The sequence below is a fragment of the Pelodiscus sinensis genome, chromosome 31 (assembly GCF_049634645.1).
Source record: "Pelodiscus sinensis isolate JC-2024 chromosome 31, ASM4963464v1, whole genome shotgun sequence".
NCBI classification, from domain to species: domain Eukaryota; kingdom Metazoa; phylum Chordata; order Testudines; family Trionychidae; genus Pelodiscus; species Pelodiscus sinensis.
Genome location: NC_134741.1, coordinates 6,117,456 through 6,136,189, shown reverse-complemented (window position 1 = coordinate 6,136,189; position 18,734 = coordinate 6,117,456). Strand labels below are relative to the sequence as shown.

The 18,734-nt window shown below is 53.6% G+C and overlaps 8 non-coding genes across 8 annotated transcripts; 4 read left to right on the top strand and 4 right to left on the bottom strand.

Annotated features, from left to right (window-relative positions):
• Nucleotides 1–276: 276 nt before the first annotated feature.
• On the bottom strand, nt 277–349 carry TRNAK-CUU (transfer RNA lysine (anticodon CUU)). The gene has a single exon. It is a non-coding gene; the product is annotated as a tRNA-Lys (tRNA).
• A 2,642-nt stretch (nt 350–2,991) lies between these two features.
• Nucleotides 2,992–3,063, top strand: TRNAE-UUC (transfer RNA glutamic acid (anticodon UUC)). Its single transcript has one exon. It is a non-coding gene; the product is annotated as a tRNA-Glu (tRNA).
• A 567-nt stretch (nt 3,064–3,630) lies between these two features.
• TRNAF-GAA (transfer RNA phenylalanine (anticodon GAA)) lies at nt 3,631–3,703 on the top strand. Its single transcript has one exon. It is a non-coding gene; the product is annotated as a tRNA-Phe (tRNA).
• A 1,006-nt stretch (nt 3,704–4,709) lies between these two features.
• Nucleotides 4,710–4,791, bottom strand: TRNAS-AGA (transfer RNA serine (anticodon AGA)). Its single transcript has one exon. It is a non-coding gene; the product is annotated as a tRNA-Ser (tRNA).
• Nucleotides 4,792–6,684: 1,893 nt separating this feature from the next.
• Nucleotides 6,685–6,756, top strand: TRNAG-UCC (transfer RNA glycine (anticodon UCC)). The gene has a single exon. It is a non-coding gene; the product is annotated as a tRNA-Gly (tRNA).
• Nucleotides 6,757–8,802: 2,046 nt separating this feature from the next.
• TRNAR-CCU (transfer RNA arginine (anticodon CCU)) lies at nt 8,803–8,875 on the bottom strand. The gene has a single exon. It is a non-coding gene; the product is annotated as a tRNA-Arg (tRNA).
• Nucleotides 8,876–12,932: 4,057 nt separating this feature from the next.
• Nucleotides 12,933–13,015, top strand: TRNAL-UAA (transfer RNA leucine (anticodon UAA)). The gene has a single exon. It is a non-coding gene; the product is annotated as a tRNA-Leu (tRNA).
• Nucleotides 13,016–16,656: 3,641 nt separating this feature from the next.
• Nucleotides 16,657–16,739, bottom strand: TRNAL-UAA (transfer RNA leucine (anticodon UAA)). Its single transcript has one exon. It is a non-coding gene; the product is annotated as a tRNA-Leu (tRNA).
• Nucleotides 16,740–18,734: the final 1,995 nt, after the last annotated feature.

Sequence of the window (18,734 nt, the reverse complement as noted above, 5' to 3'; positions counted from 1 at the left end):
GAGCCACCATTGTTGTGGAAGAGGCTCTTGCGCCAGAAGGTGCAGGGGACAATCAGCGGGTGGAGGGTTATTTTTTCTCCTCCCTGGGCTGATGTGGCTAGAACTGAGGAGAAGAAAATCCTCTTCCCTTCTCCTCAGAAGATGGAAATTTCAGTTGGTTCTCTCTCTGGTTCTACTAAAGCTGGACCCCAGGACTAGACTTTTTCTTTCTAAAACCCTGATGAAAACTGAGAGCCAATTGCTCACAGACTGTGAAAGTGAGTTAAGGAACAGAACCACCCAGCATGGGGCTTGAACCCATGACCCTGAGATTAAGAGTCTCATGCTCTACCAACTGAGCTAGCCAAGCTCTGTGTGAAACATTTCCTAGTATCCCATCACACCATAATAGGAGCCAAGTGTTCTCCACTGCCTGACTCAAGACTCTTTCTTGCCCCTAATGTGGGGTTCTGGTCTGTGGAGAGGTTCGAACTCGAACCCCACTCCCGACACACCCACTTCTTTCCCCACAAGGAACGGACCCATTTCCATCTCTCCAGGGACAGGAGAAGGGCTCTGGCCTGGTCTCTGCAAAATGCTCAGCCTGTTTCATTTTCTGCAGGAACGAGTGGGATCCATGCGCCCTGTTCCCCAGCGAGAGGTATGTGTCCTCTTCCCCCCTTTCCACAGACACAGCAGGCCAGGGGGCTATGAGCCTCCAGAGGCCCCTTCCTACCTGGCCTCCCACAAAACTGGGGTGAAAAGCTGCTAGACCCCAGCCCTCCTGGGCCAGGCCATGGCAGAGGTAGCAGGATTCACTCCCATCTTCTCCTGCCTGTGCCCTGGTGCTGAGGGGCTGGCCCCTTTCCTGCTGCCCCAACTCTTAGAATCATAGAATCATAGAATAATAGGACTGGAAGGGACCTCGAGAGGTCATCGAGTCCAGCCCCCCGCCCTCAAGGCAGGATCAAGCTCCGTCTACACCATCCCTGACAGATGTCTATCTAACCTGTTCTTAAATATCTCCAGAGAGGGAGATTCCACCACCTCCCTTGGCAATTTATTCCAATATTTGACCACCCTGACAGTTAGGAATTTTTTCCTAATGTCCAATCTAAACCTCCCCTGCTGCACTTTAAGCCCATTACTCCTTGTCCTGTCCTCAGAAACCAAGAGGAACAAATTTTCGCCTTCCTCCTTGTGACACCCTTTTAGATATTTGAAAACCGCTATCATGTCCCCCCTTAATCTTCTTTTTTCCAAACTAAACAAGCCCAGTTCATGAAGCCTGGCTTCATAGGTCATGTTCTCTAAACCTTTAATCATTCTTGTCGCTCTTCTCTGTACCCTTTCCAATTTCTCCACATCTTTCTTGAAATGTGGCGCCCAGAACTGGACACAGTACTCCAGCTGAGGCCTAACTAGTGCAGAATAGAGCGGCAGAATGACTTCACGAGTTTTGCTTACAACACACCTGTTGATACAACCTAGAATCATATTTGCTTTTTTTGCAACAGCATCACACTGTTGACTCATATTCAACTTGTGGTCCACTATGACCCCTAGATCCCTTTCCGCCATGCTCCTTCCTAGACAGTCGCTTCCCATCTTGTATGTATGGAACTGATTGTTCCTTCCTAAGTGGAGCACTCTGCATTTCTCCTTATTAAACCTCATCCTGTTTACCTCTGACCATTTCTCTAACTTGCTAAGGTCATTTTGAATTATGTCCCTATCCTCCAAAGAAGTTGCAACCCCACCCAGTTTGGTATCATCTGCAAACTTAATAAGAGTACTCTCTATCCCAATATCTACATCATTGATGAAGATATTGAATAGTACGGGTCCCAAAACAGACCCTTGAGGAACTCCACTTGTTATCCCTTTCCAGCAGGATTTAGAACCGTTAACAACAACTCTCTGACTACGGTTATCCAGCCAATTATGCACCCACCTTATCGTGGCCCTATCTTATTCCCACAATGCACTTTGTGCAGGGGCCGCTGGTCCTTCTGCCAAGGTGCGTGGCTGGGAGCCAGGACTCAGGACCCTTCCTAAAATATAGAAATCCCCCGCCTCCCCTGGGGGCCAGGTGAGTGACTTGCCCTGCATATGTGACAGCATCAGACCCCTCCCACCCGTCTGCTCAGTGTGCAGACCAAGCCCAAGGGTAGCACCTGGGTTGTGTGTTACACAAAAGCCTCTTGTTCCCTGCCCAGTTCCCAACATTGGCTGCTGATGCTAACTTCTATGGGGGTCAAGTATCAGAGGGGTAGCCGTGTTAGTCTGAATCTGCAAAAGCGACGAGGAGTCCTGTGGCACCTTATAGACTAACTGAAGTGTAGGAGCATAAGCTTTCGTGGGCAAAGACCCACTTCGTCAGATGCATGGGTCTGACGAAGTGGGTCTTTGCCCACGAAAGCTTATGCTCCTACACTTCAGTTAGTCTATAAGGTGCCACAGGACTCCTCGTCGCTTCTATGGGGGTGTAGCTCAGTGATAGAGTCTTTGACTGCAGATCAACTGGTCCTTGTCTCAACTCCAAGTGCCCCCTTGGAAAAAATTCCTTCTAGTGTAAACATTTTCCTTTCCAGTTCCATCACACTCTGGCTTTACATTGCCTGAGGTTCTTGACATTAATAAGAACCCTTAATGCAGAGCTACTCAACATTGGGATCCCTGGCAGCCATAATCAAAGGCATTTAACCAGGATGGACAGAGCAGGTGTCCCTAGCTGGTGTATTCCAGGAGCTGGGAATGGGCGACGGGAGGGATCATTTAATAACTGTCTGTCCTGAGGATTCCCACTGGGCAATGAAATTGGCTGCTGTCATGACACAGGATCCTGGGCTAGTTGCACAACTGGCATGGCCCAGTCTGGCTGTTCTGCTGTTCTGTTTGGTTTCTGTTCTTGTCCCCTCTGGGCAATGGAAAATGGACCCGCATACTGAAGGGGACAGAAAGTGGCCTGTGAAAGGCTAGTGTAGTTAAGGAGAGACCCATGTTTCTGTGTCCCTGGTGGTCTAGTGGTTAGGATTCAGCGCTTTCACTGCTGAGGCCTGGGTTCAATTCTCAGTCAGGGAAACCAGCCTTGTCTGTACTCATGAAATCTGCTGGGTCTTTGCCCTTTTCCATCACAGGGAGGCCCGAGGGGCTGAGGTACCAGGGGCAGGCTGTGACTGGCAGACACTCCCAGCAGCCAAGCACATTTCTCAGGCAGCCCCTTCCCTGGGCAGGGGATACAGGTCACACACCTGGGTGAATAAGAGCTTGTGGGGACTGGCCAGGGCTTCAAGCAGGCAGCTCCCATTGGCCACAAACAAGCTTGGAGCAGGGACCAGGCATGAAGCCTTTTCCTCTACAGCTGAGACACACAAAGGGCCCAGCAGCCCCTTCTCTCAGCTGTGCGTGGGGGCAGGGCGAGCAGGGAATCTGCCTGAGGCTTCTTGCTGCCATGTTGGGTGGCTTCATGGGCTGGATCCAGCCCGCTGGCCTGTATTGCCCAGGCCTGGCTTACAGGGAACCTTGGCTCTGGGCTGCGGGGGAGGGGCGCTGTGGAAAGGCCAGTCTGGCCTTCCTGGGCAGGGCATGACAACATGCGGCAAAACATCCCAGACAGAGAATTACAGGCCAGAGAGGCCTTTTACCACAGCCAAAGTAACTCAATTGGGAGAGCGTTAGACGGAAGATCTAAAGGTCCCTGGTTCAATCCCAGGCTTTAGCATGTGCTAGTAGGGGCTAATAATTTCAAGTTAATGGGTTTGTTTAGAGCTGCCCTCACAAACTGCCTGGTAGAATAAAAGCTGAGCTACAGCCTGGGGCTCTATTCTTCCAGGGGGCAGGTACAAGGGCTGCACTTGCAGGAAATCAGGTGACACCCCAAGAAACACTCTGTATGGGCCTGGCTGGAATGTGGCATCGCATGAGCCTGTTGTTAGCACCAATGTGCCCTCCTGGGGGCTGAGGAGCACTAGAGCTGTTGGGCAGCTCTGCTCTCCCAGCCTGGGGCTGTCTGTCTGGGCCATGCACACACTGGTCCCTACCTCCCTTTCTAGGACAGGGCTCCTGCTGTTCCTTGGTTTACTCAGCCTGGGAGTTGGGCTTATCCCAAGCAGCAGGGGCTGTGGGGAGACACAAATCAGAGCAGAACCTCCCTGTCCCCCATTTCTGCTTGGCTTTGAACCAGGAGCCTTTTGCACATTAAGCAAACATGATAATCACTACCCCACAGAAACATGCTTAAGTTAGTTTTTGTCTGTACATAAACTTGGACAAATATTCTGTTACTAATTCTTTGTCCAAGGCAGAGAAAGAGCAGAGAACAAGACCCCCCCCCCAATACTTCTCTAGACCCTTTGCTCCCAACACAGGATGGGGGGGGGGGGGGCTGTGTGCCTCGGGAGGAGTGACCCACATCATATCCCCAGCATTTCTGCCCTTCATAGATGGACCTATGGGGGCAGGCCCAGATGTTTCATCCTCTCACTCAACTCCTATCACACTCTAGAGCAGGGCAGCCCCCGGGGTAGGACTGAACCATGGGGTGCTGAGCAAGGGGCAGAGGCTGCAGGAGCTGAGAGTTTCCCTAGAGCTCAGGGACCCATAATGAGGCACCATGGCCCCTGTCTCTCTCGGAAGGCGCAGAAAGGGATTGACTGGGGAGAGGGAGAGTGGCTCAGGGGTTGTGCAGCTTGTTGCCCTGGGTAGGGGTGTGGCCAAAATACAGGCCTCGCTGTGAGCAGGATTTGAACCTGCACAGGGAAACCCTAGTGGACTTCTAGTCCAAAACCTTAACCACTTGGCCACCACAGCTGTGAGCTTAGCAATGCCCCAGGGCCAGAGAAAATGGTAACTAATCCCAGTGCCTAGGCCTCACCTCACCTGCCCCACAGAATTCACAAGGCAAACCTGGCTCCCTGAGCACAGGGAGAGCCTGGGGGCTCCTTGCTGGGCTGTGGGATGAAGCATCAAACCAGCCTCCTCCTGCGGGGCCTGTGAGTGTTGCTGTCCCTGCTGTACAGACAGGGCCATAGAGCCAGGGAGAGATTCACTGAATGGGCCAAGGGCACCCAGTGAGTTAGAGCCCAGCTCGGACCCCAGCTCCCTGCCCCACCCACCGACGTGCTGACTCCCTCGCTGCCAGGGGGCTGTTTGCATTGGCCTCTTTTGCTGTCTTTTCTGCTGTGAGACATTGGGACAGTTGGCCAGGGCGTCCCGCAGTTGCCATCTCCCTCTGTGCAGGTGCTGTCCAGAGCCCCGACTAGCAAACGCTGACACTGCTGTTAGGTCCAGACCAGAGGGGAGTGTTTAAGGGTTATTTCGGAAGAAGGGTTTTCTCCCCAAATAACTGCATCTAAACAGTGTTTTTTATTTCAAAATAAAGTATTTTGAAACAGCGCCCGGACGCGATTATGCAAATAGAGCGCGGGATATTTAAATCCCGGTTTCATTTACAATTTTGAATGTCTCCATTTGCATCCCTCTCCTGAAGGAGACTGCAAGTGTCGACATGTCCTGGGTGTTGCAACCTCCCAGCACTCACCTGATGTTCCCTCCCCGCTGTCTGAAGACATTTGGGAGTCCTCCTGCGTCTCCTGGCGCTGCAGGTCATCAGCGTTGTCATCCTGAAGCTGCAGCCGCTGCTTCCCAGGTGTCTCCATCCCAGACTCCACAACTATCCCTGGAGACAGGGGCTCCCCACGCCCCGGGATTCGGTCCAGTTCCTCACAGTATGCACAGTGCTGCAGTGCTTCCCCAGAGCGGGACCTGCCCTCACGGGCCCTCACATACCCCTCCCGCAATTCGTTGACCTTGGGTCTGACTTGGTCTAGGATGCAGGAGGGGGGAGGTGGCCTTTCTCTGCAAGGCCATCAGCCATTGGGCCATATGTTAGATAATTTCATGGAGGTTAGGTCCATAAAAGCTATTAGCCAGGGGATAAAATGGTGTCCTTGGCCTCTGTTTGTCAGGGGCTGGAGACGGATGGCAGGAGACAAATCGCTTGATCATTGTCTTTGGTCCACCCTCTCCGGGGCACCTGGTGCTGGCCACTGTCGGCAGACAGGACACTGGGCTAGACGGACCTTTGATCTGACCCAGTACGGCCGTTCTGATGTTTTTATGTTTATAAATGTCTGCATTCGTCCACCTGGACTGCCGGGCCTGCAGAGACTCCCCCTTGGGTCACAGCTCCAAGAGGGTCTTTATCTCTGGCCCAGACACTGACAGTGCCTGGTGTTTGCTGCCCCCTGCTTGGTCCTGTGATGTGTCCCTGAAGAGGTTTCTGGGGGTTGTGCCTGTGACATGGCTCTCCAAAAGGAAGAAGTGCTCGATCTTAGGCAAAGGACCCAGAAACAACACTTTACAGCAAAAAACACAAGGACGCTCTTAGTCCGCATCCCTGGGCCACACAGAGTATCCAGAAGTCACTTCCCCACCTCTCCCTTGGCTGCTCTAGAGCTTAGCCCAAAGTCTGATAAACTCTACTCTCCCACCCAACAACCTCTGGGACTCCTCTCCCGCCCGGCTCCTCACACCACGGAGAGTGCAGGGCAACCACTCCCCAAGCATCACCACTTCTCGTCTTTGCCTAATAGCTAAGAAGTTCTGCTTTACCCAAACCACACAGGCACCCTCTCGCCTCTGGCTAACCTCATGGCAGATGTTGGATTTCCTCACTAATTTTCCCAGGAACTTTGCAGGCAGGCATTGGTGGTATAGTGGTGAGCATAGCTGCCTTCCAAGCAGTTGACCTGGGTTTGATTCCCAGCCAATGCAATGTAAAGAGGGAGCATCAAAGCACCTGCTGAGCTTTTATTTGAACCCTGAAAAAACAGGCACAAATGGGTTCTGCAGCTGTGGGTTGCCTCTCACCGCTCTTCATCCTCTCTGAGAGCATGCACAGTAATGTGGTTCCTCCCTCACATACCCCTGCCACAATTCCTTGACCTTGGCTCTGACTTGGTAGGATGCGGGGGTAGGAGGGAGGTGGCCTTTCTTTGCTAGACCATTGGCCATTTGGCCAAAAATGTCGGCATTCCTCCGCATGGACTGCAGGGCCTGCAGAGACTCCTCCTGGGATCACAGCTCCAAGAGGGTCTTTATCTGTGGCCCAGACCATGATGGTGCCTGGCGTTTGCTGCCCCTTGCTTGATTTGATTCCCAGCCAATGCAAGGTGGGAAGGGAACAGGCGACCTCCTGGGGGAGATCTTATTTAACCCTGAACAACAGGCACAAGTGGGTCCCACAGCCAAGGGCTCCCTCTCACCGCTTTTCGTGGGGAGCAGCTCAAACAAAACTAATTTGGCTGTTGTGGGGCCAGCATGGGGCTTGTACCCGTGACCTGGGCATTATTAGCATCAAGCTCTAAACAGCTGAGCCAGCAGGCCCATGAGTAGCCCCACAATAGAGGGAAGAGAAGAGTTTTCCCTGCTATTGGGGGAAGCCAGCCAGGCAAAGGCCCTTTTAGCCCCTGGGTCTGTGCAGGCTGGAGCCTCCTCTTACCAGTTTTCTGGCCTATTTCCTGAAAAGCTCACAGTCTTGTGCCTATTTCTGTTTCCCTGTCCATAGCAGGCAGCTAAAGGAGGGAGACAGGGATAGAACAGTCACCACAGCAAACATATCTGTGGCCAGCACAGGGCTTGAACCCAAGACCTTGGTATTACTAGCTTCATGCACTAACCAACTTTACTAGCCAGCCAACCCAAACACAGCTCACAAATAGCCCTTTTAGAAAGGCGTGTCCGGCAGCTGAAGGGCCGTCTCTGCAGCTGCCAATGGCTCTTCTCTGACAGGGCCACTAGCGACTCACTGTGATGTGGGCTGGCTAGTCCAGCTGGTTTGACATTTGGTCAAGGTGGCTGCTGGCTGGCATGGTGCACTGAGACCCAGGGCAAAGAGGCAGCTGGAATCTCTTCCTATCAGCATCTTACCTCCCAGCTTCTTCCCTGTCGGCAGCAGCCACAGCCCCTTTCAGGCCCTGGGTCAGCCCAGCAGTTCCATGGGTGGCCAGGGGAGGCCTCTTCTGTGTCCCAGAAGGACCTGGGAAAATGTGAGCAAAGGAAGCAACAAGGCACCACTGGGAGTTGAACCTAGGATCTCCTGTTTAAAAAAGGCAAGCTAAGCCATGGTGCCCCCCTCAAGCTATTGGGTGAAACTGCTCTGTGGTCCCAGACAACACCTTTGACTCCCAAAGTGCAGCAATTTCCTTCCAGCCCTGGCTGTGTCTGCAGCTGAGCTGCACAAAGGAAGATACAAGATCCCTGCTGGGGTCTTTGCCGGATGAACATACCTGAGGAAAGAAGCTGGAAGCGCAACAGACACACAAAAGGGGACGAGGGACAGTTTGAGTCGCACACAAGGCTGGTGGCGGAGCTCAGCCAGGGACCTTATCCACTCACAGAGCTTCACAGCTTCTCCACGCTGCAAACCCCACCAGGCAAACTGCCCCATGGGCTTCACCCGCACCATGCTCAGGGCCTGGGGTTTTTCTGTCCTTTTACCAGACCAAATAACTAACCACCCCCCTGCTCTGGAGTCTCTGCCTCTTATGGGCCTTCTCATCCTCAGGTCCACTTTGTCTCCAGACAGACCCTGCTCTGCCACAGGCTGTCACTCCTGGGCCTTCTAGAGTAAAATGTGCCTCTTCATTCTGACTTTGAATACCTGGGCTTTTAGCACTCAGATCTGCATCTTACACCAGCATTTGCTAGTACAGGGTCTGAACAACTTCTGCAGAGAGGGAGAGAGCAACTGTGGAGCATCCACACTAATTGTTTCAGAGACTAGAGGAATGTAAACTCTTTGCCAGTGAGAGAAACTATCACCCCAGATGGGACTTGAACCCACAATCCCTGGCTCAGGAGGCCAGTGCCTTGTCCATTAGGCCACTGGGGCACACAACAAAGAGTGCCAGGGAAAGAAATTCTCCCTTCTAAATCTCCCTTCTTCAACTTTTAGCTCCTGATTAAGCCCCTTTGAAGAAGCCAGATACACAGGAAGGGCTGATCACACCCCTCTGAAAATCAGCTTTCCATGGGTAGCTGTAGCTGGCTCCGAGTCATGGGCCTTGACGTCTCGTCTCCCTCCCGAAACCAGGGAAGTGTCTCCCACCGCTGCAGCCTCCTGAGGCTCTATGGCCCTGTCTGTACAGCAGGGACAGCAACACTCACAGCCCCACAGGAGGGCCCCTGGCCTAGCAATGTGGCCCCCTGAGCAGCCTCTGATGTTCCCTGCTTGAGCCCCAGAACCAGCCCTGAGTGAGGGGGAGCAGCTCACACATGTGAAGGGACTGGCCAGTGGCAGGACATGAGCCTGCAAAGCAGCAGTGACATCACAAGGAACTTTTACAGCACCTCAGCTTATTGGCTGGGAGGCAGTGACCTCACAGAGCAACCTTGGCAACAGCCAGGCAGAACAGGGGCAATTTCAGAGACCCCCATGGCCTGGCTGCCTGGAATCTCCTTTGTGAGGTTTCCCCTTGAACTCTATGATTATTCTCTTCACTTTCCTATTGTTTGTCTGTGTGATTGCTGTCTGGATTGTAACTGTTTCTGTCGGCTGTATCATTAATTTTGCTGGGGGAAAATCAACAAAGGTGGTGGAGTATGATTGGTTAAGTAAATCATAATAGTATGTTAGCTTTGGTTAGTAAAATCATATTAAAATAATTTGTTAAGTAGGACTCTATTTTCACTATATAAACTGGGGTCCAAGGAGACAAGGGAGAAGAAGGAAAAGGGAAATGAGAAGAGGAAGAAGGAGGGAAAAGGAAAGGAAGGAAGAAGACCAAGAAGGAGGAGGGAGACCTGGAAGCAGAACTCCCCTCTAAGCCAGCCTCAGACCAGAACAGCCAGGACTCCCCTGCATGACCGGTGAAATGGTTTGCTGAGTGAATTCTGTGGGTCAGGTGACATCAGGCCTGGGCACTGAGATTATTTATGAGTTTCCCTGGCATGCTGTTATTTAGAGCTGTGATGGCCAAGTGCTTGAGGCGTTGGTCTTAAGAGCCCATGGCATTTTCCTGTGCAGGTTCAAATCCTGGTCACAGCAAAGCCTGTATTTTGGCCACACCCCTTCCTAGGGCAACATGGTACCCAGACCCTGAGAAGAACATGCCTGTCCCATCAGAAAGGACACCTGCAGAAGGCAACAAAGGCTACAAAAGCAGGAGAGAACATGGATTGCAGGGTCCTGCCTAACAATAGGAAAACCAGTCTGGCTTTCAGCAGAGCCACCTCCCCATGGACACAGCCAGGGGACCAAGCAGCTCCAGTGGCCCCTCCCTCTCCCCAAAAGCCGGCCCTGGTTGGGGAGAAAGATGCTGGGCTCAGCAGCCTCCCTTCACCTGGAAGAGGCAGAAGTGATGGAGACAGGCCCAGGCGTGTGTGGGCTGCAAAAACCTCTTGTTCCCTTCTCAACTCCTAACAGTGCAAACATCATGGAGAGTAGCTCAGTGATAGACTACAAATTATATGAGCGTTACTTCAAATCCAACTGACCATTCAATGGAAACATTTATTTCTCCAATTCCATTACATTCTAGTTTTCTATTTTTTTGATTCTATAAATGAATACGAACCCTTACTGCTGTCCTGTGCCAATGCCCATAAACCAGGAAAACCCGTCCCTCGGATGGAGCCAGCTCAAACCCGCTGTGTTTCTGTTTCCATCCATTCAACAAGGGTGTGATTTGGAAGCCCAATGGCAGGTCCCTGGTCTCCACGGGCTGTGCTGTGCAGAAGAACAAGAACCAGACCCAGCTGGGGAGGAATGGCCTAGTGTGTATTGCAATTGGTGGAGGAGGTGCCCAAATCTACCGGAGATGGGCAGGAGCCTGTTACAAACACACACTAAACACCATTATCAGACTGCCTGGCGCACATTCCTACCTTCCCTTGTGCACACAACATACATGGGGCTCTAATTACTGGCCACCTGCCTTTCACACAGATCATTGATCCTTGTGACTTTCAGGTACATTCATACGGCAGCTGTTTAAACATAATGTGCTTCTATTGCATGATCAGCACCAGAATCTCCGGCTATGGCTACCCTACGAATTTTCTCAGCAAAAAAGGTGCTAACGAGGGTCTCATTTGCATGAGTCATGATCTTATTTGCATATTTTCTGGCAAACTGATTTTGTGCTGGAGTTGCTGTGCAAAAACAAGCAGTGTGGAAGTTTTCTTTTTGTGTAAAACCCCCTTTTTCTGCAAGATCAGGATACCTCTTTTGGGAGAGCATAAGAATCTTGTGAAAAATGGGGGCTTTGTGCAAAAAAAATGTTCTCACGGCTTGTTTTTGCACAACAATCCCATTGGTAGAAAATCTACAAATGAGATCATGACTCATGCAATTGAGTCCCTCATTAACATATTTTTTTAAGGAGAAAAGTTCTAGTGTTGATGTAGCCTCTGTGAGTCACCAGCAGTGGGGCTGTTAGTGTCGGCATCTAACTAATTGCACCATTAGGCCATGTCTTCACTCAGGTGGAGATTGCTGCTGCAATCCATCTTCCAGAGCTTGATTTAGCAAGTCTAGCTAAGCCTCACTAAACCAAACCTCTAGGGCACCTCCTAAGGCCGGGCCTGCAGCCAGGGGAGGGAGAAGAATCTCTCCTTTCAGCTGGAGTTGAATCAGCAACTCTAGGACACTTGCTGAGCACCCGCTACAGGGCTCTGCTCTGCCAGCTGAGCTATGGAAGGTGCCTGGGGCAGGCTGCTTTGCCCAGGTGGCCCTTGGACGAGTGCCAGGGCAAGAGCCCCCCATGGGGACGGCCTCCCAGGAAGGGGCAGAGGAACCCAGCAGCACAGGGGTGTCACAGGCGCTTCACCCGCAGAAGGACCCTTGAGTGATCCAGGCAGAAACGCCGCGTCTCGCTCCCTGCAGCTCCCCTTGCTGCCCTGGCAGGCGCTGCCCCTTCTCCCACCGGCCTGGGCCTGGCCTCCCTCCCCCGCCCAGCACCATAGAAAGCCCCTTGGCGTGAGCCTGGGCAAGCCAGAGGCCTCAGGCCTGTCCCCTCTGAGGGGCTTGTGCCTCGGCCTCCTCTGCCCTTGGTGCCGGCTCCCCCGGCTGCCCCTGAGCGCTGCTGGGCAAAGGAGGCAGCAAGGCAGGAGAGGGGGGAGGAACAAGTCCCGCTGAGGCCGACAGCTCGGGCTTAAGCCTCAAGCCCCAGCAGCCTGGCTGGGGAGGGGGAGACACAGGGCAGGGCTTGTACAGAAGGAGAGGAGGGAGATACAAAGGCAGCTCCCCCACCCCATCGGGCGGGGAGGGGGAAGGGCAGAGGTGACTGGTGGTGGCACTTGAGGGCACCAACTCCTCTGCCCCCAACAGAATTTCTCAAGTTTATAACCAGGGCGTCCCAAATGCCCCGTCTCAGTGGGTGCCTCTCCCTGCGCCCCTCCCTCTGCAGGCTCCAGTCCCCCGGGGGAGGAGCTGCCCCCTCCAGCAGCCTGAGGGGAATTTCTTCCATGATTTTTTTTTAAGTGTAGATATCTGCAAACACTGATCTGTTAGGGACTGGCAACAGTTTATTTCCATATTTGCATATTTGTTATTTGCATAATGTATATGCAGATATGTAAATATAATGTTATTGGTCTGGCACACGTTTGTGAATGGGTTTGCCTGTCAATGGTAGATAAACACAAAGGCTGGAAACACTGGCCTGATCCCTGGGGGCTGGCTGAATGCAAGGCAGGGAAAACACTGGGTGAAGGGGGGGGGTATTTTCCCCACCAGGCCTCTGTCCCTCGGAATCCCTGGGGACGTTGGGTTTTGTCTTGTTTGGTTTCCCTTTTCCCTGCTTCACTCCTCGCTGTAGGGAGGGGGCGGTTCTCTCACCCTCACGGTGGGAAGCCCTGGCACAGGGATGGGATGGACAGATGCGCTGAGAGCGAGTCCCTAGGCTGTTTGGAGAGAGACCTTTCACCCTTCTGCTCTCCCCAGCACTACCAGGATGGCCGAGTGGTTAAGGTGTTGGACTTAAGATTCAATAGACATTTGTCTGTGTGGGTTCAAACCCCACTCCTGGTAGCTCCCTGCTTTGGAGAGACATTGATATGGAGGGTGCTTTGCCCTGCTATGAGGGCAGGGGACTGGAATTCACCTGTGAAGGTCCCTGCCAGCTCTAGTGCTCTGTGATTAGAGTTTCAGTTCTGACTGGCTGAGCAGGGGCCAGTCATCAGGAGGAGAAGCAGGACTTAAGTCCCAGCAAATGAACCAATCCACTGCTTGGGGAATTGTTCTGCTTCTCGCCAGTGAGTGTCTCTCTGTGTTTTTGTGCTTCTGAACCATCCCTAGGCTGGGCTGTGGCTGTAGTTCCTTTGAGATACTTTATTCTGATCTGTCAGGGTGTGAAACTCCAGACTGAGGGAGAGTTTCATAGTCAGGGCATAGGGGTCCTGTTCCCAGCGCTGCCCCAGGCTGGCTGTGTGAGGTCAGACAAGGCCCTTAGGCTTTGTCCCTCCTTCTGTCCCCCTCCTGCCTGTCCCATGGTGGGGGGAGCTGTCTGAGGGTGTCGCTAGCAGCACTGAGTACTAGGAGGTGTCCTGTCACCTGGGCTCCCTATAGGGCTGCCAAATGGTTTCTACAAAAATACCAGAAACACTTGACATGACACCACAATCGACATTATTGTTATTATTATTTAGAAAATTCCGGTCATTTCTATTTCTATTTTCTCAGTTTGTTTCCTGAACAGAAAGCTCAAATCCTGGACTGTCTGGTTCAAAACTGAACATCTGGCAACCCAGCTCCATGTCAGCAGGGAAACACAGTCGAACAGCTCCCCGCATATGCTGGCCCAGCCTTGTGTCTGGTGGTGGGGCTGCCTCCCCCCATCAGTGGGGCCTCCTGCCCCTGACTTGCTGCAGCAACTGCCAGTCTGCCCACACCCCGGCCTGGCGGCCATGTCCTGCTGTTTCTTCCTGAAACTGCAGGTCCTGGAGCTCCTCTAAGTCAGTGGTAACAAACTGCCAGTCCACGGACCGGCAAGGGGCCAAGAACCCCTGCATGCCGGGCAGAGGTGAAAAGTAACTAAGTAGAAATACTTGATTACACTGCTCAAGACCTTTTTTGGGTATTTGTACTTTACTCAAGTAATTTATTTTTGTCACATTTTGACGTTTAATCAAGTTGGGTTTTTTTAGACAATATTGTACTTTTTACTCCACTCCCATGTCCAGAGGCGCTGGGTTGCTCACGACTCGCATCGTTCTGATTTGCTAAAGCCCAGCTGCATGTGCAAGAACCAAGTCATCCAAGAAACAGCCAATCCAAAAGCACAATGCCCCTGCCAAGGAAGAAGCCTTTTAATAAACTGCTCCAACACCTTGTAATTCAAATCCAGTATCCCTGCAGGCCCTGCCAGCCTGAGACCTGAGCGAGCAGGGCGGCTGCCCAGGGCTCCGTGCTGAGGGGGTGATATGAGCAGTCTCATGTGACCTTACCTGGGGCCAGGCAGCTAAACAGGAGGGAACCCAGCAGCCGGGGTCAGGGGGAACAGAGGCACTTACTTGTGCCGGGTGAATCCTCTGCTCTGGGGGGAGCAGCAGCAGGGTGAGTGGGTGCCGGGGGCAGGGGCTCCCCATTCCCCCTGGGACAGAGGCCCCTGTGGAAGCCCTGTGGGGGGGGGGGGCAGGCTGTGCTGGAAGAGGCTGGGAGTGGGTGGCTGAGGGGGGTGGAGATTGAAGAAGCGTCTGTGTGGGCACTTGGGCAGCCAGCTCGCCAGTGAGCAGCAGAGCACACGGGACCGTTGCCCCCCAGCCGAGCCCCCCAGCTGCTCTCCCAGGGCTGTGGCCGACCAGCCTGCACTGCTGCCAGCCCGGGCTCAGCTCTGCCAGCAACCTGCCCAGCCGCCTCCCTGCCAGGGGCTGCAGACGTGTCTGGTGGGGTAGAGAGGAAGGACGCGTCTGCCCAGCCACTGTAACGGGTGAGCCTTTGGGACAGGGAATTTCTGTCACTTCTCATTGTTTCTTGTTTGGCCCCACTGGCCTAATGGACAAGTCACTCTCCTCTAGAGCCAGGGGTTGTGGGTTCAAGTCCCATCAGGGGTATAGAACTGTGACCTTCTGAGGGTTGTTTGGGAACCAGTGGCTTGATTTTTTCCCATGGGAACTGAGAGATGGTTCCCCAAGAAGTGCCACATCCCATAGGACAGCAGCTGTCTAGTCCCCCAGCTCCAGGAGTGACTCAGACAGAGGGAGGGGGCTGGAGCAGAGCAGGGTCTGTCTGGTGACAAGGCAGAGCCTGAGTAGGGGCAGCTCTGGCAGAGGCTCAGTAGGAGCAAGGAGGGAGCTACTTTGGCCTGGCCCTTTTACAAAGCCCTTGAGCATGGGGCTGGCATTGGGGAAAGTTCCCTCAGCGATGGGATGGGGGGGCCGGGCTGGGCTAGGAAGGCGCCGTTCTCCCTGCTCTTGCCCCCAGACGACATGGCTGCCAGGCCTGGGTGCGGGCAGACTGGCAGTTGCTGCAGCAGCACAGGGGCAGGAAGCTCCACTGATGTGGGGGGAGTCAGCCCCACCAGCAGGCACAAGGCTGGGCCAGCATATGGGGGGAGGTGTTCAACTGCGTGTCCCTGCTGACATGGAGCTGGGTTACCAGGTCTCCGGTTTTGAACCAGATAGTCCAGCATTTGAGCTTTCTGATCAGGAAACAAACTGAGAAAATAGAAATGTCCGGTATTTTCTAAATAACAATAATGTCGATTGTGACGTCATGTCAAGTGTCTCTGGTATTTTTGTAGAAACCATCTGGCCACCCTACATGGAGCCCAGGTGACAGGACACCTCCTAGTACTCACTACTGCTAGCAACACTCTCACACACTCCTCTGCCATGGGGCAGGCAGGAGGGGATTGTTCCCCCCAACTGATAAGAGGGAGGGACAAAGGCTGAGAAAGGCAAAGGGCCTTGTCTGACCTCACACAGCCAGTCTGGGGCAGCGCTGGGCACAGGACCCAGATGCTGAAAGTCCCCCTCAGTTTGGAGTTTCACACCCTGACTGATCAGAATAACGTGACCTCCAGTGAGATACAGCCCCACAGCCCAGCCTAGGGATGGCTCAGCCAGTGGGTTAGAAGCACCGGGACACAGAGAGACTCAGGAGCTGCTCAGAGACAACCACTGGCAAGAAACAGAACAATTCCCCGAGCAGTCGATTGGTTCTGGCTCATTTGCTGGGACTTAAGGAGAACAAGGAAGTCCTGAGTCTCCTCCCTGTGACTTCCTCCCAGCTCAGCCAATCAGAACTGGGACTAGAACTGGAAGGCTATGTCCGCACTGATTGGCTGTGTCTACACCAGCGGGTTATTGTGCAAGAAGGGCCGTTCTTCCGCAGAGCGTCCACACTGCCCACTCGCTCTTGTGCAAGAAGTTTTACAGTAAAGCGTGGTAAGAAAGGGCTTCTTGCGCAAGAGCTACGCTCTTTTCTAACAGGTGTAAGTCCTCTTGTGCAAGAGGGCAGTGTGGATGCGGGACAAGGGTTTCTTGTGCAAGAAAGACCTATAGCTAAAATGGCCATCAGAGCTTTCTTGCACAGGAGAGTATAGATCCTCTTGCACAAAAGCACATCTTACACATGCCACCAGACATAGCCAAAGGGACCTTCAGAGATGAAGTCCAGTCCATAGCAGGGCAAATCACCATCCAGATGGATGTCTGTCCAAAACAGGAAGCTACCAGGAGTGGGGTTTGAACCCACGCAGACAAACATCTATTGGATTTTAAGTCCAACGCCTTAAGCACACAGCCATCCTGGTGACAGATGAAAGGGCAGACGTGTGCAAGTTCTCTCTCCCAAATAGCCCAGAGACTCGCTCTCAGAGCATCTTCCTGTCCCATCTCTGTGCCAGGGCTTCCCACCGAAAGGGTGAGAGAGCCGCCCTCTCCCCGCCAGTGAGGAGGGAAGCAGGGAAAATGGAAACCAAACAAGACAAAACCCAACGTCCCCAGGGATTCCGAGGGACAAAGGCCTGGTGGGGAAAATACCCCCCCCACCACCACCTTCACCTAGGCTATGTCTACATTCCCTGCTTCTTGCACTAGAAATATGCAAATGAGCCTAAGTTTAGAATATAATGGAGCCTCATTTGCATACCTAATGAGCTGCCATTTTTGTAGAAGAGGTTCTTGCACCAGAGAGAGCTATCTACACTGCCCCTTCATGTGCAAGAAATCCCCTCTTTTGCAATGCCACTATTCCTGAAAATAATCGTCGTAGAGGCCTTGCACGAGAGGGTTTTTCTTGCACAAGAAGGGGCAGTGTAGACAGCTCCTTCTGGAGCAAGAGCCTCTTCTGCAAAAATTGCAGCTCATTAGGTATGCAAATGAGGCTCAGCGATATTCGACGCTTAGCCTCATTTGCATTTTTCTCACGCAAGAATCTGTGAGTGTAGACAGAGCCCTAGTGTTTTCCCTGCCTTGCATTTGGCCAGCCCCCATGGATCAGGCCAGTGTTTCCAAATCTTTTTTTTTTATACCATAGATGGCCAAACCCATTCACAAACTTTTGCCAGACCAGTAACATTATATTTACATATCTGCATATCCATTATGCAAATAACAAATCTGCGAAAGGAAATAAACTGTTTCCGGTCCCTAACAGATCAGTGTTTGCAGATATCTACACTTAAAAAAATTCACAGAAAAAATTCCCCTCAGGCTGCTGGAGGGGGCAGCTCCTCCCCCGGGGGGACTGGAGCCTGCAGAGGGAGGGGCGCAGGGAGAGGCACCCATAGAGGCAGGGGGCATTTGGGACACCCTGGTTATAAACTTTAGAAATTTTGTCAGGGGCAGAGGAGTTGGTGCCCCCAAGTGGCACCACCAGTCACCTCTGCCCTCCCCTCCTGCCCCATGGGGGTGGGGGAGCTGCTATTGTATCTCCCCCCTTCCTTCTGTACAAGCCCTGCCCTGTGTCTCCCCCTCCCCCAGCCAGGCTGCTCTTGCTCCCCCAACCTCCTCTGCCCCCTTTCCCTTCCTGTGACCCCCCCAAGTTTCCCTCCATTGCACCCCTGCTCCCAGCCACCCCCTGACTGGCATGATCCATCCAACCTCCCTTCAGCACCTCCTGCCTCCCCTTCCTGCCCCCACCTCACACGTCCCTGTTCCCCTTCACCTCTCTTATCTGCCCCCACCCCTCTTGATCCCCCTCCCCACCCTCTCTGGGATGGCTCTCCCCGCCCCGCACGAGCTGGTAGCAGCTTCCCTGGCCCCAGGCTGGGATCACAGCCCCCTCTGCTGAGAGCAGCCCTGGGCCAGATCCTCCCTCTGCAGCCCTGGGGGGTCTGCTCTCTGGGAAGGGGAGGGGGGTCTCTCCTACCTGCCCCCCCAAATGCTGCACACCCTGGGGTGGGGGCTGGGCCGGGCAGGGGCTGTCCAGGCTGGGGGTGCTGCCATGGGAAAGGTTCCCAGGGAGCAGCTTTCTACATCCCACCGGCCCTGCGGGAGATTCCCCCTCCTGGCTGCAGCCCGGGCTCCGGGGGCCCAGCAGTGCTGCACCCAATGCTGGGGCTCCGGGATCCGCCCGGAGCCATTTCCAGGGGCCCTGCAAGCAGAGGGCAGGAAAGGAGCCAGGCTGAGGCTTTGCAGGGAGCAGGCCGGGGACCTGGCAGGAGGAGGCTCCAGCGAGCACAGAGCCTGCGCAGGGCCAGCCTGCTGGGAGGGGAGCAGGAGCATCTAGCACCATTCAGACCAGCGGCAGCCGACACTGGGGGAGCTCTGAGACTCCAGGGTAAAGGCCTCCAGCCCCCCAGGCC